Below are 8,098 nucleotides of genomic sequence, written 5' to 3' on the forward strand. Positions count from 1 at the left end.
ACACCATTTTCAGCCAGTCAGTACTTAAGTCCCTGATTTGCTGAAAGACATCTGGAATGTTACTTGAAGTCTCAGTTTTAAAATTAAATTGAGTACTTAGGAGCCTAAGGCCATGGTCAGCCAATGACTGCAAACACAACCGTGCGTGCTTAAATGTTACTGCCCACCACACGGCCATCCCCCAAGCTGAGTCAGAAGAGCAGAGGTACCTTAGAAGGGGTATGAATTCTCCTAAATTGCCTCAGTACTAAGTTAGTTGGATTAGCTTAAACTGCTGTTCAAAGCTGTTTAAGCATTAGACAATTGACAGCTATTGTACTTACGTTAGTATGAAGCAAGTAATGGTAAACATGTTACTGTTGGTTTATGAGACAGCTGAAATATATTTTAAGCAAGTAATTTAATAAAAGCAATAACAATAGTCATTAAACTTCTTACCAAGTATGCAGAGACTTCAAACAACTCTCAGAACAATTTTTGTGCTGTAGTGCTTAAATTTTCAATCAGAATTGGCAGGAACAGTAAACTAATTAATGCTGGATTACAATGGGATTCCTACAAACATGTATATGACATCTAGATTAATACCAAATGAGGCCTTCATGATTAACATTGCCATGATGAACACCAAAGGTATTAATAAAGATTAGACCAATTATTAGACAGTGTCAACCAGAAGAAGATAGTTCAGTGCAAAAAGATGATGTTCAACATGAAAAAAATAGTGTCACCACTTAAAATTCACGACAGCAAAAAGGATCTGACTAAAATTTAAAAGCCCAGACTGTTATTTTAAAAATGCTGCAGCCTGATGCTTTCTGGTGAGGCAGGCATACGTTTCTGCTGCTCGAGGGGCACTCTGCATGGTATGACAGAGGTGTATGCTGTACACTGTATCCAGTACAACCAAATCTGGATCCACCCGAGGACCATCGGTGGCATCATTATGTATGGAGAAAAAACAGTTCTAAAGTCTGCCAAATATGGTTTCCTTAAAACTCAAATAATAGAAGAAAACACCCCAATCCCTGATTCAACAGCCATGCAGATGGCACGTGTGGGTAGTACATGAGAAAGTTTTTCTTACTAGTTTCTTTGCATATCATCTCTCTGTAGGCTTTCTTTTACCTCAGTAGCCTTCTCACCTTTGTCTCTGTTTTTCTGCAGTTTATTTAAAGGATTAAATTTAATTGAAGTAATAGATTACCTGGGATTTAATTTAAACTATAACTTACTATAACCTAGTAAAGTTTGCATGTGTGAGAATGAAGTGTGTTCTTAAAATATGCTCACATATTTAAATTACTGACAAATGTTAATAGGTTTTGGTGGAGTCATGTGGCAGATAACAGCGATGAACCAATGGAGCCAAACCAGACATATCCACTGGGTGTCATATGGTGCTGTAAGAGGAAAGATAGTGTCTGGAGGTTGTTTGGAAGGAGAGAAGTGCAAGGATACAAGAGAAACGGATCCTGTACACTGAGGGGATCGTTAGAGATGAAGACATAGGGAACAGGTCACAGAATTTCACTCACTTTTCCTACCCTGTGTCTGAAAACTTGAACTCAGTTTAGTAATACGTATCCTCTACAATGGCACCCAGGGCAAAGGGAGGGCTCAGAAGGTTGATGGGGAGTCAAGAGCATGGCTTGGCATGCACTACCTTGTCCCAGTTCACAGTGAACCTCCTGCCACTGCTGATGATCATCAGGTCATGGTGGCTCTAGCCTCTATTTATTGCAATGGTGTATTGTTTGTTGTGTCACCACACAAGCATGATATATGTAATCTGCTGTTAAAAAGGAAAAATATATAAGTTGAGGCAGGGATGTCCCTGTGCTGAGCTCCAACTGGACACCTGACCCAACCGTCCACTTGTCCCCTGCAACTCCCCGCAGGGTTGGGGTGTGTATATATGATCAATTAACTAATACCTATCTAGCCCCTGTTGTGGTCCCACATTTCACCTGACAGTATCGAACTGCACAACTGTTTCTGAGAACCTTTTTGCCTACACCCAGCATTATCAGAATACATTATTCTTGACAATTTTTTCCCATTTCTCTGATCACTAGTGAAAACACAGCAACCTCTGTGATGGTGAGTGAGTGATGGGAGCTAAGGCTCCCCCCAAAGGGAACTGCCAGGCTGGAAAAGCATAAGGGACAACTAGACGAGCTACAATAAACTAAACAGTGTGACCCAATTATAGTACTATTTTCAGAATATGTTTTTAAACACTTTTTACTACATCACTGAAAAATGAAAGTGATAATAAAAATCTTCCTGCTGCAATATCCAGAGAGGTTAGAAAGACTTACATGCAATTAGTACTTTATTTGATGAATGTAGCTGTTCTCTGTTCATGGAATACCTCTGTGAGGTCTGCGATGTCCTTTAATGCATTTGTTGTTCAGAATTATTTGACAAAGCCTTACTTCAATGTTTCTCATGTAAATCAAGCTTTGCGAGATTTTGATTTTAGTACTTCTTTCTAAAGTCTTTTTAGTTATGTGTAAAAGGTAAATTATGCTGTACTGAATTATCCTCTGATTGTACAGCTGGTGCAGGCAAGACACTCCCCCATGCTTGTAAAATTTTATTTTATTTTTTTCTGTAAACTTCTTCCTTTTCAGGCAATTTGAACATGACTTCATAAGTATCTGTATAGTTTACACTGTACAGAAATTGAATTGGAATAAATTTTAAAACATTTTGAAATAGTAACAGGTTTAATCTCAGTTCAACAAATCTCCTGAACTTCATTCTGTATAATAGGAAATACAGTCTGGGGCATAAAGGAGAATGAAGATATGAGACAGATCATCATCAGCTCCCATAAACAGCTCACCAGATAATTCCTGTGTTCTATTGCTGCAGTTCGGCCAGAGAGACAACGTTAGGACAGTGGCGTTATTTCTGAACCAGGAAACAACTTTTCAGCGAAATCCAAATTTTCCCCATATTTGCTTTTGGTTTTTACAGAAAGTTCTCTTTCTTTTGAGAAACTGGAAACATGACATGAATCTGCATTTTTGTCAAAGGTGATGTCTTGCCATGGAAGGAAAATGGCAACATATACATTGTGGTAGGGCAAGACACAAATGGACACTTTAGGACCTTCCTTATGAAGACTACAGGAAAGAAGAGGTGCTAGCTGAGCTTTTAAAGCTGCAAAACAGCTATATAAACCCTCTTCATTTCAAACTGGTGTTGGGACCAAATGGCCTAATTGTCTAAGCCCAGATTCACAGCTGAAAGAAGTCTGCTGATGCAGCTCTGCTACCAAGGCCTGCTGGTGGTAGTGTCATTAAGACCTGAAAAGATTGGTTTTGCCACCACAGCCAGTTCTGACTCCCTGAATGAAATCTACCAACAAAATTAAATCTTTAAGGAAAAATACTCTTATGCTTTTTGCACCAGAGATTCTACTGTAAAAATATTATTGAAATGAAAATTTCTTCTCTAAACTACAGTGGTGTAACAGTGAAAGATTTTTGTTAGACTATGACCTTTGAGAAATCAGCAATTAAGTTTTATAAAATTGAATGGTGATGCCTTTTTAAAGCATATGTTTCAATCTAGAAAGGAGGTTTCCAGGAGCTTGCCTTGTGTTGAACAACATACTTGCCAACTGAATAACATGGTACTAAGCCCAGGACAGTAAGCCCTGCTGAAAGGTAAGATGTATTGGATCAGGTCTGGAGTTGTGCCAGTGTGGTTGCACCCCTCTTAATTCACTTGTATCATGGACAGAGCAAGCTCACATTTGCCTAGAAGGTTTTATGTGGACGTACAGTAAGATGCAGCTGTAACAATACATTTTTTAAAAAAACATAATAGCAGTAGAAACGTTCCCAGAGAAATACTGGGGTAGAAGGCATGTCTGAAAACAATAGCAGATGGGATGATAATGCGACCACTTTAGAATTCCCATAATGTTTAGTGGTCCACAATGAAATAATTTGACTTAAAAAAAAAAAATCAAATGTCAGTGGATTTTTTTCCAACTCACCACATCCACTGACCTTTGCATTGACTGTTCTCTGTGAGCCTTTGAGATGGAGCACACGCAGCATGTGGAGTCCCATGTCATGTTGGTCATCATTCTCTACTTGACATTTCTTGTGTTCCTAAGTTGATATGTTCCAGATTAATGAGGCATTTGTTCTCAATCAAGAAGCTATTTAAGAATACACTTTTAATTGTAATGGGTTGTATATGATTAATTATTTCTACATGGCTTGCTCATATTTTTGGATAGTTCAAAGCAGATTTTTTTTTTCCCACTGGGTACTGCCCAAATCTTTTCAATGTTCATACTAGTTATCACCCAATAATTTATGGAAGTGAATTGTCTTCATGAGGGGTTGTGAACTTCTTTGAGAAATTTGCCTGGAGCTCTTTGCTGTAATGACCTTCAATGTTCTTTGTCTGTAAAAAGAATAAGAGGGCTAACACACAAGTTGATTGCAAAAGCTGTGTGTTTAAGTTAATTTGTGTTTGTTGTTTTTTTAAACACTCCATTGTTTTAGGACTACTCATCTCACAGTTGGTTCTGATGAGAGTACGTAGCCATTTTAATATTGTTCTGTGCTCATCCTTCTGCTTTAATTGAGGTCTACTCTTTTAACTCAGCTATGTCTTTAGAAGAAACTGTGTTTCAATGGCCAGTACATTCCAAACTGGACCAAGTTGTTCCCTACATGTGTGCTCCCTGCATGGGGGAAAAGGGAAGTGCCATGTGTTTTCATTTGCAAAGCTTGTTTTGGACTTTTTTCACACCCCGAAGAATTTCCATTTGTTGCTGTTCTTGAAAGGACAAAAGGCTCAGTACTTCAGGGCTCTGGGTCTTGAGGGATTATTTGAAAACTTCATTTCTCTCGGTTGCATGGGACATAATTTTGGCAAGTGTAACCATGGACCTAATGGTGGTCAGCACACTAGACTGTGAGCTCAGAAAAGAATTTGTATTCATAAAGGAAGAAGAGAATTTCTCTCCTCTGAATTAGTAAATAATTAAATTAACATTAACGTCAACTTAATCCTACCCTTCCCATAAGATTTGTTGTATGTGGCTACAGAGATTCCAAATGAGTCACCTGTAGAAGGATTCGGGCGCAGAGGAGGCACTTTCCCTTTTCACATCACCTTTGTCTGCAGCTGTCAGATAGATAATCTGATCACCCACTCACAAGATACATTATCCTTTTATTAAGTGGGTCCGGTCTAGTAAAATAATAGCCACGAAAATGCTACAATGAAAGAATAATAAGAACCCAAAGTGCTTGTTAGAGCTGTCTGTAGATAGCAGTCTGCTATTCACTGCCTTGTGACTGACTTTTTACAAGTTTCATGTGAAATGTATTGTGGGCAGCTGGCATCCAGCTATTTTTCTTGGCTGTTTCCATTTTAGATGAGCAGGGGCAACATTATGAGGAAAATATTATTTGTTCAAAGGGACCCATTAGGTCTAAACTTAGGGGCTATAGCATCAGATTATGTGCTGTCTGTGGGTGGCTTTTTGTAGCATATGGTGATTGAATCTATGTTCTCTCCTTCTCTTCTCATACAGAATATGTCATGAAGAGTGACTCCTCCAGAAAAGCTTTCTCTGTAGGAAAGACATCCAAATTATTACTTTGATTTTTCCTAGTATCTATCATGGCAGTATGTTCCTGCAGGGCAAGGGACAGAGCTTTGTCAGTGAGGGTTACAGTAAAAGGGCACAAGTGGTGCAGAATGACTTAGCAGAGAATTAAAAGGAGGAATTGCAAATGAAATGAACCGTAGAGTCGTGACAAAGTGCAAAGATGATGAAAACAGCCAATAACCACCCCTCACCCCCCCCAAGTGTGGTGTGTCATTCAGAGCTCTTCTCACAAGAACCAATGACTCATTTTGGTGAAATTTCAAAGGTTAGCATCCTTCCCCATTCCTCAGTGGGAGGTCATCACCCTTGATGCAGAGGCAACAGATCTGAATGTGTGATTGCACATAAGCTACCACAGCTCACGGCTGATTTGTTTTAATTTAAACTGCTGTGTAGTTTATTAATACACAGAGCAGCAGAATGAGACAACAGGAGAGTAGAACACACTTGACTGTTTCGCCAGCCAGGAGGGCAGGTGAGAAGCGTAATCCTCTACTCTTCCCAGTGCAACTTGATTGTGCTCCTGGGTCAGAGCTCTTGTTCTAGAAAGCACTTCTCCTATCCCGGTGATCAGAGGCTGAATTTGCACTCAGAAGTGCTTTTGTATAGACACATGCATGTGAAGGGGGTGAGATGATGGCAGAGATGAGTAAAGAAACTCTCTGAAGTACTGTTTTTGAACTCTGTGGCTTCAATTGCACTATCAAAAAACCCAGCAACCCAGCTTCAAGAGTATGTGTTATCAATTTTGCCCATGAAGTTTGTTTTACTGCAAAGAAAACTAACAATTTTTTAGCCTGAAGGTTAAGACACCACAAAACCCTGTTTGAGTTAGCATGTAGAAAGGCAGAGCTGAGACATGGAACAGCTGTAGTTAAAGGCAAAAGGGCACATGTGGAGACTGATAGAGAAGCAAAAGTGAACTAGAATAGTTCGTGTCTCACTGAAGCTGAAAAAGTACGCTCTATTTAAAATGATAATTTATGGAGGTCTGATTGCCAGGTATTCGATTTGGTCCTGGAATCAGCTGAACTCCGACTGTATTTGTGAAACAGTCATGCTTTGCACAAATACTGTCAGTGTCATCTGTATTGAACAATCTGCTTTTTTCTGGTATTAAGCATAATTATAATTAGTTGAGTAAAATGGCAATTATGTCCAAAAGGGACCTCTTCCAATAAAAAATTGTGCTATGCTACCTATTGCAAGTCTTGTAAAGGGTTTCATAATCAGATTCAGTCATCCTTTCCTCTCTCTGGATGGCCTGTAACCTACAGAATCTGTTGTTAATTTGTGAGTTTGGGGTTTGAACACAGCTTGCTGAGAAGGTCATGCAGAGTTAATGCCAAGCACCCTCTTCGGAGAGACTGATGTAAATACGGCTGGGCTGGCCCAACTAGACCCTCTCATAAGATCACCATCATTAGCTGAACTTTGGGACCACTGTACCTAGTAAACTAATTCTGCCAAAATAGTAGAACTTTCTTACTGAACTGAACTTGAAACAGCTCATGTGTTGGAGTCAATAGCTGATCGCATAAAGGAGAGAGAAAATGTTTCTCAGAATATTCAAGGAAAACTTATCTTTGCCCCAGTCTTCATCTGGCAGTGTAAACAAGTGACCAAAATGGTAAAGTAGAGATGCTTGATGAATGATAGGTTAAATGGAATAACAGGTCATGCAAAGTCTGTAGGAGAACTAAAAATCAAAAGGGTAATTTAGGACAAGCTTCCTAATAGTGAAGAGCTGCAGGTCCATTGCGAAGTGCGTATTATTTTATAGACACAGTAGTGAACATTATTATATGAGAAAGGCCTGGAAATGCAAAGTGTGGGTTATATCCCAGTGAAAGAAATTCTAGAGCTGAGTTAGATTTAAAATTTCATTTCTCAAAACTGAATCATCCTCCAAAACATGGGTCAGGTGGAGCAGGATGAGAAAAAAAATCTTCAATTATGTTCTGAGAGTCAGATGGTCAGATCTAAAGCATGCTGAAGTGAGAGCTCATATTGATATTACTGAAGTTTGTACCAAAGAACAGAGTCACAGGTATTGGTCAGAGCAACACTGTCAGGCACACTGTGAGAGATTTTTGCTTGCGGATACAGCAAGACTGAAGTGCTGAGCTTCAACTTCTTAATAAATGAAGCAGGACTGAACTGTTCTGGGAATATTTGAACTTTAATAAGCTGATCTTTAATAAAAAGACCACTCACACCATGGCAATCCAAAGCTCACATTATGAGAAATTCCCTAAGGACAGCCCAAATTAGAATTTGTTGGTTTTTAAGACTGCAGTTGTCCCAAATTCATGCATAGCAATCTATTATCTTCCAAGCCAAGGACATTTCCTATTTCAGTTTCATAAATGCTTATCCTGGCCATTAGACATGGGACAAATACTAAAAACAAAAGTAACATTTTTATTGGCTTTTCCTCTT

This window comes from Platalea leucorodia (genome assembly GCF_965183815.1).
Source record: "Platalea leucorodia genome assembly, chromosome: 2".
NCBI lineage: Eukaryota > Metazoa > Chordata > Aves > Pelecaniformes > Threskiornithidae > Platalea > Platalea leucorodia.